Below are 15499 nucleotides of genomic sequence, written 5' to 3' on the forward strand. Positions count from 1 at the left end.
GTATTAAAAGTTCAGCCCGACCGAACTTGATGTTTTTTTACTTCTTGCCGCTAGGATCATTGGACGTATGGAGGTGGTTTTGGAATTGTGTACTACAATTGTGCGAAAAGTCCTGAATGGTAATATATTTGGTATTGGATGAAGGGATAGAGATACAATTCTGAAATTTGATCTTTAGGTTACTGATGGTGTCTATGTTTGAGATTTGGCGGTGGTTTGGAAATGTGTCCTATATATGTAAGAAAAGTACTAAATGGTACTTTAATTGGTATATAATGATGGAATTTGAATCCTCAAATTTGATATTGAGGTGTCTGCGGTTAATATATGGAGGTGGTTTTGTAAATGTGTTTTATAATTGCACAAAAAGTCCTTGATGGCACTAAATTTAGTAATGGGTAAAGGAATAAATCTGAAATGCTGACATTTGTTATAGAGGACACTGCTGGTGTCTGTGGTTAAGATTTTTTTCTATTTTTGGAAAATGTGCTATAATTGTCCGAAAAGTACTAAGTTGTATTAAATTTGGTATTGGGGAAAGAGATAATGCTGAAATCCTGAAACTTGATATGGATGTCATTGCTGATATTAAGAAAATGTGTACTATAATTGTTCGAAAATTACTTGTGGTTCTAAATTAGGTATTGGATGATGGGATAAAGATGGAATGTCGAAATTGATATTGGGGTCGCTGTTGGTATCTAGGACTGAGATATGGATTTGGTTCTGGGAATGCGTACTATGATTGTTCGAAAAGTACTAAATGGTACTAAATTTGCCGTTAAGTCCATGGATAAAGTTTGAATACGGAAATTTGATACTGAGGTCACTGTTGGTTTCTAGGATAAAAATAAGGTGGTGGCCAATTTTTATACCCCAAGCCATATGGCTACAGAAGTAATATATCCTTTGATATTGCGAAAAAGTGCCTCATCGAAACAATAATATTAACACCTAGGTCTATTTGGACCAAATCCCATTTAAGACATTCGGAGTCGATCTAAGGGTGTCCGTCCGTCTGGCTGGGGCGCACGATAACTCTCCAAGGTAGTATCCGATTTGGTCCAAACTTGGTACATTGTAATATTATTGTCAAACTTAGATCTTGTTCCGAGATAAGCGATATCGGACCACTCCTCCGTTGCATCGGACCACTCCTCAAAGTTATCAAAGAAAATATTTGACTGCTTAGAAAAGGAAAGTATCAATCGATTTTGCTCCAACTTTGAAATTGTAATATTTGCAACAGTGTTATTTATATCAGGTGAAAAAATGGACAATATCGGTAAAGTGAGTAGGTACCCCCACAAAGGGTCAAAATTTTGAATAATTATAACTCTTATAAAATGTGATGTTAGTCTCCGATTGTCTTCAAATTACACACTTCACAATATTTTTATTAACCCAAGGCCTGGTGTGGAAATGGAATATATCAGTCCACTCCTTCTGGTACCTCCCCCACAAAGGGTTAAAATTTTGAATATTCATGAAGCTCATAAAACGCGAAATTAACATCCAATTCCATTCAGATTTGGCACGCCTCAATATTTCCAAAAACGCAAGATCTGTTATACAGATGGTGGAGATCGGACCATTCCTTCTGGTACCTCCCACTCTAAGGATCAAAGTTTTGAATGACCAAAACGATTATAGATTCCGATATAAGCATCCGGTTCTTTTCATAATTCACACATCTCAACATTTTCGATAACTCAAGCTCAGTTATTAAGATGGTAGAGATTGGACCATTCCTTCTGGTACCTCCCCCACAAATGGTCAACATTTTGAATATCCACAACTATCATAAAATTCGAAATAAGCATCCGATTCTCTTCAAATTTCGCACATTCCATTACTTCTACTAACACAAGATCTGCTGTGAAGAAGGACTATGTGGGAGCACTCCTTATGGTACCTGCTCTGTATAGGGTTCACGATTTTGAATCCATCCATCCAACTCTCTTCATATGTCACACATACAAACATTTTTGCTAACACAAGATATACTGTGAAGATGATATATATCTGTGAACCCCTTCTAGTACCTCACCCACAAAGGGTCGGAATTTTCTATACTTTTATATGTCATAACTTGCAAAACAAGTCAGCGATTCTTTGCAACAGGTTATATCTAAATATTTCTCTCAACCAGGAACCTGAGATTAATATGGAATTTCGCATAAAATTGGATATAAATCTTCGATTTTCTTGAAATTTGATCCATACCTATATTATAATTTGTATTAGATGAAATATGAAATTGGAGTGCTTCGGTCAAAAATATCTGGTACTGCACGCTCTTTTTAAAATTTTCTAAAAATTATCCCATATCTCATATAAAGTGGAGGAAGTAATCAAACCCGGACATCACAATATTTATATCATATGTATTTAGGTCCGATACGAAATGGACAATACTGGCCTGTTCCTTCTGAACCTACACCATAGAGGGCCAACAATTTGATTAATCAAAAAAAAATATAAATAATCGAACATTGGCTGAAGGAATACATCTGTCGGCAAAACCGTCTGATACAAAATAACTTGTTTTCTAAAAGCTTTAAAACGATTTTGCAAAAAAGAGTTTAACTTCACAAACATTTTCAAGATGATTCTGTAACAAGTTTTTAACAACCATGCTGTTCTGCAACTTTTCACCCCACTGTTCATTTACTTTATCTATTAATTCCAATGATATTTCCTTTTATGGCAAACGAAAAAAAAAAACAAACTGTAGCACATCGAGCCTGTTCATGCAATGCGATTTGAACGCGCTTAACTAATTTGTGCTCACAATAAGGTCATTATGAAATCGCTAAACTCCTTTAGCTACTAATAAGAAAAAAATCTAGCCAACCCAACCAGCTAAACTCACAAACATATACACAACTAAATGAACAAAGTATCGAAACAAAACGAAAAAAAAAAAAAAAAAAAAAAAAAAAAAACGATAACGATGACAAAACGTAACAAATGATGCCACTTTAGAAATTTTCCTCAACAGAATTGTGCAGCGTAGCCGAGGAAAACTTTGTTTCACATCGATACCGGATTGAAATAGTTACTTCGTTGGCAGTTACTTTGTTGATGGCAGTCGGTGGTGGGAGATGTAGGGACAAGAGTATAGAACTTTTCGATTTGGTATGCGTTATTACATTGACAATATTGTTCATCCGTAACTGTAAAATAGAAAAAATAAAGTGGAGGAATAATGCGGACTTTGTATAACAACGACATAGTTTGTTACAATTTTGAAGTAGTGGTAGACGATGGGGTTGTTGTTGTTCTTGCATTTTTGAAACTTGCTGATCATAATCTTAACGCGTTCCTTTCCCAGACACACTTTGCTTGAAATTCCCATACACGCTGAAATGTTACGAAGGTAGATGTTAAGGTGGGTGATTCCTCCTTTCAGTGTAGTCCATTGCAGTCTATGGTACAGTAGTATTTGTTAGAAATATTTTAATATTTTTTCAGAGAAAAAGCGTAGTGGTTTGGGATTTTTTTTTAAAGAATATGTGTTTAAGGACCAATAAACGTGGTTTTGTTAAAGAATATTTTTTCAAGGACCCATAAACTTGGATTTTTGAAATTATTTCTTTTAAGGGACAATAAACTTGGATTTTTTAAAGATTATATTTGCCAAGAACCAATAAACGTGGATTTTTAAAGAATATTTTTTCAAGGACCAAAAAACGTGGATGTTTTAAAGAATATTTTTCTAGGACCAATAAACGTGGATTTTTAAACAAAATTTTTTCAAGGACCAATAAACGTGGATTTTTTAAACAATATTTTTTCAAGGACCAATAAACGTGGATTTTTTAAACAATATTTTTTCAAGGACCAAAAAACGTGGATTTTTTAAACAATATTTTTTCAATGACCAATAAACGTGGATTTTTTAAACAATATTTTTTCAGGACCAAAAAACGTGGATTTTTAAAGAATATTTTTTCAAGGGCCAATAAACGTGCATTTTTAAAGAATATTTTTTCAAGGACCAAAAAACGTGGATGTTTTAAAGAATATTTTTTCAAGGACCAAAAAACGTGGATGTTTTAAAGAATATTTTTTCAAGGACCAATAAACGTGGATTTTTTAAAGAATATTTTTGCAAGGACCAATAAACGTGGATTTTTTAAAGAATATTTATAATGGACCATTAAATGTGGGTTTTTAAGGAATTTTATTCAAGGACCATCCAACCATCAAACGTGAATTTTTGAGGGATAATATTTCAAGGATTATTAAAACAACATTTTCAAGGACCATCCAGCCATCAAACGTGGATTTTATGGAATATTTTTTCAAGGACCATCCAGCCATCAATCGTGAATTTTTTGGACCAATAAACGTTATTTTTTTTTGGAATATTTTTTAAGGACAATCCAAGCTTCAATTGCTGCTTTTAACAGAATACTTTTTCAAGGACGTCAACGTGCACACGTGGTGTATGTTGTATGAATTGTTTGACTACTTTATATAGGGTTTTTCTAATACAAAAAAATCTCTAATAATATTAATCTGTTATCGATTAAATACATTGGAAACTTAAACACTTTTATTCAAATTAGTTCAGCTTAGTTGTCGTGTCTGCTTGTGTGTTGGTCGTTCATATTTGTTGTCGCTATGCTAACAAGCAGAGTGACGCAGTGGAAGCGTGCTGGGCCCATAACCCAGAGGTCCGAGGATCGAAACCTTGCTCTGCTAAACAGTTGAAATTATTTTTGTTTTTAATAGAATAATATCAATATAACAAATCGAATGCGTACTTGAAATCTCGAAATTTTTACCAAAAGTTTACAAAAAACACAAAATTTATATTTAGTGAAGGAAGTAAGTAGAAATTGCGGATTCAGATTCCTTGATTTTAGGTATGTGTGTCTTCTGCTTTACCATTAATAAAAATATGAGAATTATTTTCATCGTCACTTTTACTCCTCAAGAGAGTTAACCATGTAAGCTTAAAAACTCCCCTTAAACGGGATCGTAGCAAGTCAATTTATCCTACAAAGTTTTTGTGCTAAAATTCTACGATTGGACGCAGAATATATCAAAAGTTTAAATCTTACTTGAACACCAGACATTAATAAATATGCATTTATGTTAGCTTATGCAATTTCCCCTACAAAATATAATTTTAGAAGAACGAAGATTAAGAAAACTGTTATTTATCGAATTTCACGAAAATCCACTCGGAATTGAATGAAACAGCCATTTTATAAAAAAATATTATATTATAAAAAAAAAAACAAAAATATTTCCTACTGTTTAGCAGAGCAAGGTTTCGATCCTCGGACCTCTGGGTTATGGGCCCAGCACGCTTCCACTGCGCCACTCTGCTTCTTAGGGTAGCGACAACAAATCTAAATAACCAACACAGAAGCAGGCACATCACAATGTATTATTGACAGCACGTCAATTGAAGTGAACTAATTTGAATATAAACGTTTCAGTTCCTATCTCAGCGATAACAGAACAATATTGTTAATGATAAATTAAATATTTTGTGAATTAAAATAACAAGTAAAAAAGCTTGAACACCCTTCACCATTTGGTACAAATTTGGCAAATTTCAAAAAATAAAATCCGTTAAAAATTCTGTTAAAATCTTACAAATACCGAATGTAGCCGTATATTAGGGTCTATACGATGACGTGGACCTGCATAGGCAACTTTTGTCTTAAGCTATTACAATATTCAAATGCGAAACTTGAAAAAATCTGTTTATAATGTAGCTAAAATCATCAAAATACCGAATATACCATGAGGGTTATAAAACGTGGACCTGCACAGACAATTTTCTGGCATAGGCTGTAGTATCCATTACGAACTTCAAGTACAAAATGTGAAATAATTCCGGTAAATAATGTCGCTACAATCATCAAAATACCGAATATCGGGGGGTACCGTTTTATGGGGGCTATACGAAGACGTGGACCTGCACATACAATTTTCTGTCATAGGCTGTAGTGTTCATTTCGAACTTCAAATACTAAATTTGAAATAGTTCCGGTAAATAATGTCTCTAAAATCATCAAAATATCTAATATTGGGAGGTACCGTTATATGGGGGCTATACGAAGACATGGACCTACATGGCTCATTTTATGTTTTATGCTGTTGTATCTATTACGAACTTCAAATGCCAAATTTTAATCAAGAAAATATATACTTTGTGGGGTCTAAAATGTATATTTCGAGGTATTACAAACGGAATCAGAAACTTAATATTCTCTCTATACTATGGTGGAGGGTAGACATTACCCATCTTTTGTATCTTCTTTCGTAGCATTTCAACTTCAATTTTAACACAATACTCTGGCACAAATTTTCGTACAATTTGTGTAAAACGATCCAAAATCCAAATGTGTATCGCTCGATTCTTTCCGATGCTACAATATTTCCAGTACCATTTAGTATCATTTCGAATATTTTAACTTTAAAGCGTCCAAAAAAAATTATTTTTCTGAACGCAAAAAGATCAGTAGCGTAATCATTTCTCCATTATTTGTTTAACCCATTAACGCCGACGGGTGCGAAAACGCACACCCCCTGCACGAGCAAGGAGTAGAGATAGGGGGCTGAATTTTTGTGCGCGGAATATGAGTGACAGACTCCACTAAGTTTCAACATTTTCTCCCCGGCGTTAATGGGTTAATAACTATATCCAAAAGTTGCAACTGCAGCTTGTGCTGATGGTTTAAAAGCAATAGTTACATATTTAAGTACTTTTGGTACAAAAATTCTAACACCTTCTTTTTGTAAACAATTTTGTTAATTTTAATTTATGTCACACTGTTGAGAAGAACTCAGTTAAAACGTTGTATGTGCAGTTTTCGTAAAAAAAAAAAATTGTATGTAGTTTTCGTACGAAAATTTAGTTTGAATTTTCAAAAATCGTGCCTTACTATCAAAAGATGTATCCGTCGTGCAAAATTGCGAGATTATAGCTTTAGTCGGATGCTGATCGTCAGCTTAGAGTCCTTTGTAAATAATCTGGTCCCATTTTATTTTTACAAAACAGGTCTGAACCCACTATCTATTCGCCTAATACCATGTCAGAGCATTTGTCGCCTTTTAGCACTTTTTGTACCCTATTTTACAAGGATTTCCAAAACTACGCTTACAACTTTTAAATCGAATTTTCAAAATTGAAAAATTTAGCTTTCTGCTTTTAAACGTTCCCATAATCTTATGACCCACCAGCACTGTCCCCCATTCCAAATTTCCGAATTTGTGCCTTACAAGTTCTGATAAGTCTATAGTACATCATTTAGTCCATTAGGGGCTAACACAAAAAATTGTTAAATATATCTTCACATCAATCAATTTTTAGTTCCTATTAGTACCTATTTTTCGAATTTCAATTAAGGCCGTATTTCGTCTCGACACAGAAAGAGGATCAAAACTCTAGCGTTAACCGTTCGTCGTTTAGTTCTTTTTTGTGACATTTTAGTCCGAATTTTTGAAATTGCTGCCCTATGTTTCCACAATATATCTTATGTTCCCAGCAGCCCTATCTCGGTCATAGCACAAAGATAGTAATATTTCATCCCTACACGTCAACACGTGTAGTTCATTTACCCTTTTAACTCGAGTTTCCTAAAATGCAGCCTCATCTCACCACTACGTAATATTATTTCAGAACTCGATTTTTAAAATTGTTTGTGAACATTAAATACCGTATCGAAAAATTAGCATTTTTAGAGGTGCTATAATCGTCTGAATTTCAAACTTATTTCATCACTACATATCAACAGTCACCAAAAATTACAGAATTACAAAAAAATGGTACAGCATTTGTCCACATTTGATATTTTCAATACAATTTGAGTTCTAATATCCAAAAATGCAACCCTTCACATCCCCCACCAGAAAAAAGTGTAATCTAATGCAAAATTTCGAATATTGATCCTTCTTATTTTTTTAAATATACTGTTAAAGCATTTAGTGCACCCTTCACCATTTGAAAGGAACTTGAAATGTTTCTAAAAATTTAGTCCCTTAAATAAATGGGAGCTAACGAAGGCGTGGACCTACATAAGTTATTATTTACCATAGATTGTAGTACCGATTCCGAACTTCAAATTTGAAACAATTCCGGAGAATAATGTCTCAAAACCATTAAATAACCGAATATCGGTAGGTACCGTTGTACGGGGGCTATACGAAGTTGAGAACCTGCATAGGCAATTTTCTATCATAGGTTGCAGTATTCCGGTCTATAATGTCTCTAAAATAATAAAAATACTAAATATTGGGAAGTACAATTATATGGGGGATATACGAAAACATGGACCGCCATGGCCCATGTTCGAACTTAACCTGCTTGCTGGAAAAAACATATGTGTGCAAAACTTTAGCCTTCTATTTCAATTCGTTCGAAAGATAGCGTGATTACAACTGACAGACAGACAGACGGGCATCGCTAAATCGACTTAAAATTTTACGCTGATCAAGAATATATATACTTTGTTGGGTCTGACATGAGTATCTCGATTAGTTACGAACGGAATGACAAAGTATGGTGGAGGGTATAAAAAGCGTGTCTGGAAAAGATGCCGCAATATTTCAAATTATATGCCTATCGGTACCTCTTGTTATTAATGTGGTTATATTTCATCCCTACACGTCAACACTGCCCCGATTCCAAATTATGGAATTGTAGTACCTATTTGTACCCTTTTACAACGAAGTTCCAAATATTGACCTCTACCATATATTAGATTAGAATCCTATCAATACGCTTTAAAAAATATGTGTATCGTAACATCAATTCATAACTTGTAGCTTTTTTCGAAATCTCTTAGTCTGATTTACTAAAAAGCTTCTCCACCACATGCCTAAATGTAAAATTTGAAGTTGCTTTTAAATTCTTCCCTCTGACATACCACTGTCTGTAACCATCTACGTAGGCTCAGACTTATGCCGAACCACCCAACCATGCACTAAACTTATAAAAGTTTCCTCTAAAGTTCAAATTTGTTGACAAAGCATGAAAATTGGCTTTTTAGCCTATTAAATGGTAGTTTAGCCTATTGAACGATCAGCAGCAGTTAGCTTAGTAGAGCATAGAGCATCAGCTAAGTTGTCCCGACATTGTTGTGTGCCACGCATCCAGCAGGCAGTCAGGCTGCAGCAACAACAACAAATATAGTTGCAACATAATGCAATATGCAACTTGGACTTGGTCTGGTCTGGTCTGGTCTGTTCGAGTAGTAGTAATGCCAGTAATACTCTGTAGCATGTAATAACATGATTTTTAACATGTAACTAAAACGTGTGTACACAGGGACCGACTCTCTTCTGAGCTTTTACAATGCAGGGCTCAGCAGGAGACCTTTTTATTATGGCAATAGCATGGAATGCATTGGGCCACCGCACTCTACCCTCGATTGGCCATGTTATTGGCAATTGTTTGTTATTGTGTTGGCATTTGTTTGGCATAGAGTAGGGCTGTCGCACTTAAGCACGGATTTGAGACACTTTTAAGTGTTGAAAGGCAATATTTGTTTATTCGAAGGCCAGGATGATTGTAGGATGTAGTGTGGTTCAATACCGATATTTTTCAAAAAATATTTTCAGAGAGTGAGCAAATTTCAAAACTATGGGACTTACTGACATATCAGAAACGGGAGCATTGAAATTTGGAGTGTAAATGCTGCAAGATGTTATTTTAGCAAATGTCGGAAATTTGACTGCTTATGTGCCGATATGGCTTAAATCTGGTTTTCTGAAATGTGAACAAAAAAAAAAGGTACGAATTAAAAAAAGGTACGAATTTAATTAAGCAAATAAGTAAGGCTAGAATTTTTCGAAGGTACTTCCCAAAAATTAAAATTTTATATGCACATGTCTATTGATCGATTACAGATACAGTCTCCAAATTTGGAATGAATAACGGAATTTGGAATAAAAATAAATTTGTCAAATTATATTGAAATCGGTTCAGATTTGGATATAGCTCCCATATACATTTTCGGCCGATTTCGTTTATTTGATGCACCAAACGCGATATTTATGTTCTTTTCATGAAATTTGGAAATAGTGACGCAATTTGATCAGAAAATAAGTTTGAAAAATTATATTGAAATTGTTACAGATTTGCATATAGCTTCCATATATATTTTCGACTGATTTCGTTTATTTGAATCACGCAACGCGAAATGTATGACCGATTTCAATGAAATTCGGAAAGAGAGGCGAAATTTGGTACCAGAAAATTGCCAAATTATAGCTCTCATATATGTATTCTCGGCCGATTTCACATATTAAATGCACCAAACAGGATATGTACCTCCAATTTCTATGAAATATGGAATGTGCGACGTAATTTGATGTAAAAGTAAATTTTGTCGAACTATATAAAAATCGGTTTCGATTGGGATATGATTTTATTAAGAAACATTGACCCATAACGCCTTTGCAATGGTATTAGGCTAACAGTAAAAAATAGCACAACAATTTAATTGAAGCGGAAAGTATTTTGCAGCTCGAATTCTCTAATAGAAACAGATATGCAACTCAACTTCAAAAGATTGCACGCTATGGAATGAATAAAACCGAAGGACAAACTCCTCGTGTATGCGGACTAAATTTGGCATGTTCCTGCTTTGTTCCTGCCATTTTCTTGCTTTGGAAGACCAGCCGATTTGTTTGTTTACGCATTAAAGTATTACAATAAATAAGTTTTTTAAATATCTGATTTTTTTAACAACAAAATATTCGTATAAAAATTTTTGAATGAATATAAAATCTCAAGGGGTGGCGGAGCGCACCGGTTTCAGCTAGTATTATTATAAAACTTAAATCGAGTTCGGAGATGGGTTATGTCGGTCCACTCCATCTGGTATCTCCCCTACAAAAGGTCACCATTTACACAAAACATAATTTACCTACCAAAAATCAATCAATCGATTTTGCTCAAACTTGGCAAATCCCAATATTTTTGTCAGTTCTAGGTCAGTGCGAAAATGGGCAATATCGACCCACTCCAATGGGTCGAAATTCAGAATAATTTTAACTCTTATTAAATATGAAATAAGAATCCGATTGCCTCCAAATTTCACGCATCCCAATATTTTGTTTTTAAACACTACTAAATAAAATTCGAAATAAGCACCGGATTCCGTCGAATTTCACACATCCCAGTATTTATATTAAAACAAGTTCTGGTGTGAAGATGGAATATATCGATCCACTCCTTATGGTACCTCCTTCAATAAAAGCCCTGTTTGAACAAGTAAAAAAGCACCCGTTTGAATACCCTCCACCATTTGGAACGAATTAGAAAATTTTCAAAAAATAAAATCCATTAAAAATTCGTTTAAAATCTTAATATCTAATATCGGAAGGTGCCGATATATGGGGGGATATACGATATTGTGGACCTATATAGACAATTACCTTTCAGGGGTTAAAGTGCTCACAAAGAACTCCTTGTGTGGATTTTCAGACATTACCATAGGAAAATATGGCAGAAATCATCAAAATACCGAATATCGGGGGTACCGTTATATGGGGGTAATACGATATTGTTAACCTATATATGTCAGGGGGTGAACTGCTCACAAAGAACCTCTTGTGTACAATTTCGGACAATTCTGTTGAAAAATGTGACTAAAATCATCAAAATACCGAATATCGGGGGGTACCGTTATGTGGGCGCTATAGGATATCGTGGACCTATATAGATAATTCTCTTCCAAGGGATAATTTACCCACAAGGAACTCCTTGTGTGGATTTTCAGACCATTTATAGCCCATCTTCGAACTTGACCTGTCTGCAGACAAAAGAGGGATCTGTGCAAAATTTTAACTTCCTATCTTAATTCGTTTAAACTGTAGCGTGATTACAAGAGACGGACAGACGGACGGACATGGCTAAATTGTCTTAGAATTTTACGCTGATCAAGAATACTTTGTTGGGTCTAAAATTATTATTTCGATGAGTTACAAACGGAATGACGAACTTAATATACCTCCATACTATGTATGGTGGAGAGTATAAAAACCGAAACGCTTATAATATGTGAAATATCATCAAATTTCACACATGTCAATATTTCTACCTTTGGTGAAGATGGTAGATATCGGACCACTCCTTCTAGTATCTCCCTACAGAAGGTTCAGAATTTTAAATAACAAAATGCTCATAAAATTTGAAATAAGCCTTCGATTCTCTTCCAATTTCTCATACACTCTCCCAATTTCTCATATCCCAATATTTTTTGCTAATGAATGACACAAATCGACCCAACCCCTCTTATATTTTTCTCAATAAGAGATCTGATCTGCATATGGAATTTATCGGCCACCTTATGTCCCTTTTCTACTAAATGTTAAAATTTTGATTAACAAATATTCGTATGAAATTTGAAATAATTGTTCGATTTTCTTTAAATCTTGCACATCCCAATATTTTTATCAGCATTAGAGGTCGACCATATCGGGAACCTCACATATTTTATATAAAGGATTTAGTCGATATAGTTCAAATCTGACCTGTTGTAATATTTATATCAAACTTGGGTCAGACACAATCCCAATAAAATTTCAACATTTTAACAATCAAAATTATTTTTAATAAACCGACATTGGCGGAGGGTATACGTCTGTCGGCAAAACTGGCTTATTATTTTATAATTTGTTTATTTACATTTTTAAAAGTTTTAATCTGTAAGCGAACTTTTGAATATCCTCAACCTACAAAACGTTTCTTATGCATGGGAATTTTTTGAAGCTCATAAAACTGTAAATTGTCTACCTGTGAAAGAATCTTCAATTTACAGAGACCTTTCATAGCTTTTCGTTCACAGAAGAGTTTCTGAATGAATTATATCGATAGACGACCCCATTGAAGGCTCCCTTTTAAGGGAGGGCGTTTTTAAACTTTCTTTATCGGTATTATACAAGGCCTCTATTATGATATTCTTTTTTGCCCAAATATTTTCCTTTCTTCAGAACACTGTGCTTGTGGTAACCCTTTTTCCCCATTCTCGTGAAGAGATATTTTCCACCTCAACAGCCCTGTCGGCATGTGTTACACTTAAAGTTTGTCTAAATTAACAAAAGAATGTGCAACAAATTGATTGTTTAACATAAACGGAGCACTGGATTTTATTGTTCCTTCTTTAGTTGTCTTTGAGCCAAAGATATTGCCAATCGATACTCGGGTTTGTATCGAAATCGAGAAGACAATTGGCGTTGCAGTGTTTGCCAAGTTTGCCAACACTAATAGTGTCGGTTCGATGGTTGGTTTGTTGTTTGGTGACGGGTAACAATGGCAATTGTTTTGCTGTCATGACAGCCAACCAAACAACCGAACGAACAAACAGTCGATTGTCGTCATTTTCAGAGAAGCCCAATTTTGAGTGTAAGTTTTCATACTTTATGTTGGCATTTGTAATACTTTCCGGGGTAAATTGTTCCGCTGTCAATGGCATGCCCATTCATGCTTGTAATAATAACATCTCATCTCCCATACAATGGGTGGATGGAACAGCAGGCATTTTTTGCTGTGATATTTTCAAAAACTGAAATCTGTAAGACCAAAATGTTATTTACTCCAATTTATTTTGCGAACCTTTAAAGGAGCGATGAAAACTCTTGGAGATTTTAAGATAGATATTTGCCAACCACAAGACAATACGCCAGGGAGAGTAGATTTGTCTTTCAGGCCATGTGTTGTAAATGTTTTCCAACCGACTTTGTCGCGGCCTTAACTGCTGTTGCAGATTGAAATTAACGAATTGTTAACAATTTTCAATTTGTTAAACATGCTGCAAATGAAGCAATATCACGATGTTCCTTTTTGGCCCACGAAAAACGGCAAGTTGTGGCTGGCTGGATGGATGTTTGGTAAAACGGACAGCTGAAAAAGTGGCAGTGGTGGCGGTAATGAACCACGCTGACGTTTGATGGTGTTCTGGCTTACGATGTTGCTGACAAAGGTAGGTAGGTAGGTATCTTGTGGCTCGCTCTATAACATGTATGACCGTAAAAAATAGAGCATTTAATTGCAGATTTATGGAAATTAACTTTTGTCAAAAGATCAAGAAATAAAATGAGAATTTTAGGGACTGCGGATTTTGTGGTATTTTGTTTGGTTTTTTTGTTGCCTCACATCCTAATGGAGAAAATTGTTTGAAAATGTCATAAAATGGAAATTGAGCGAAAAATCGTGACCATCATTTTGTTGTTGTTCGGTTCGGTTTCGTTGTAAACCTTCATTAAATGAGGTTAACAAAATGTCATTTACTATCATTGGCGTAGCGAAAATTAACTAAACTGATTGCTATCAATCTGCTGTCGTTTTCTTTCTAACTAATTTATGCTTGTAAATGTTAAAGAGGAGTTTTAAAAAAAATCTACAATAACATGAAAAAAGTTAAAGTGTTTGAATAATAATTTCAATATAATATCAGTAATCTAGGAAGACCTGTAAAAGGTCTTTGGTTTAGAAGAACTGCAAAAATCCTTCCGGCTCTAGTAGAACTGTAACGATTCATCCTTATATAAAAAGCTATAAAATGGCTTCCGTTCATGAAAGAGCTGTAGAATATCCTACTTTTATATAAGATCTGAAAAATATCTTATACTTATTAAAGGTTTTTGTAAAAATATGTCGTTACTTAGATTAGAGAGGCATGTTTGATACAGAAGTTCTAGAAGGTATTCTATAACACGGTAACACCTCTAACATATTTTTATACCCTCCACCATACTATGGAGGGTATATTAACATTGTCATTCCGTTTGTAACTCCTCGAAATACTTATGTCAGACCCCACAAAGTGTATATATTCTCGATCAGCGTAAAATTCTAAGTCAATTTAGTGATGTACGTCTGTCTGTCTGTCCGTCTGTCTGTCTGTTGTAATCACTTGTTGTAATCTTTCAAACGAATTGAGATAGAAGGCTAAAATTTTAAAATTTTACGCACATGTTTATTTTTCCTGTAGGCCGGTTGAGTTCGTAAATGGGCCATTTAGGTCCACGTTTTCATATAGCCCCTATAAAACGGTACCTCCCGATATTCGGTATTTTTGATGATTTTAGCGACATTATTCACCGGAATTGTTTCAAATTTGGTATTTGAAGTTCGAAATGGATACTTCAGCCTAAGACAGAAAACTGTCTGTGCAGGTCGACGTCTTCGTATCGCTCCCATATAACGGTACCTCCCGATATTCGGTATTTTGATGATTTTAGCGACATTAATAACCGGAATTGTTTAAAATTTGGTCTTTGATGTTCGTAATGGGAACTACAGTCTGCTACAGAAAATTGTCTATGCAGGTCCAGGTCTTCATATAGGCCCCACATACCAGTACCTCCAATATTCGGTATTTTGACGAGTTTAGGTACAATAACCACCGAAAATGTTTGAGACGCGTATTTGAAGTTTGTAATGGATGCTACAGCCTATGGAAGAAAATTGTCTATGCTGTTTCAGATCTTCGCACAGCTCCGATATAACGCTACCTCCCTA

At 34.7% G+C, this 15499-nt stretch overlaps 1 protein-coding gene and 1 non-coding gene across 2 annotated transcripts in view; one reads left to right on the forward strand and one right to left on the reverse strand.

Moving 5' to 3' along the window:
• Window positions 1–15499, forward strand: part of LOC101887901 (lipase 1) — a 183210-nt gene that overhangs the window by 152416 nt on the left and 15295 nt on the right. The gene's annotated exons all lie outside the window — the stretch shown is intronic.
• On the reverse strand, window positions 5276–5347 carry TRNAM-CAU (transfer RNA methionine (anticodon CAU)). Its single transcript has one exon. It is a non-coding gene; the product is annotated as a tRNA-Met (tRNA).

This window comes from Musca domestica, unplaced genomic scaffold, assembly GCF_030504385.1.
Source record: "Musca domestica strain aabys unplaced genomic scaffold, Musca_domestica.polishedcontigs.V.1.1 72, whole genome shotgun sequence".
Taxonomy (NCBI): domain Eukaryota; kingdom Metazoa; phylum Arthropoda; class Insecta; order Diptera; family Muscidae; genus Musca; species Musca domestica.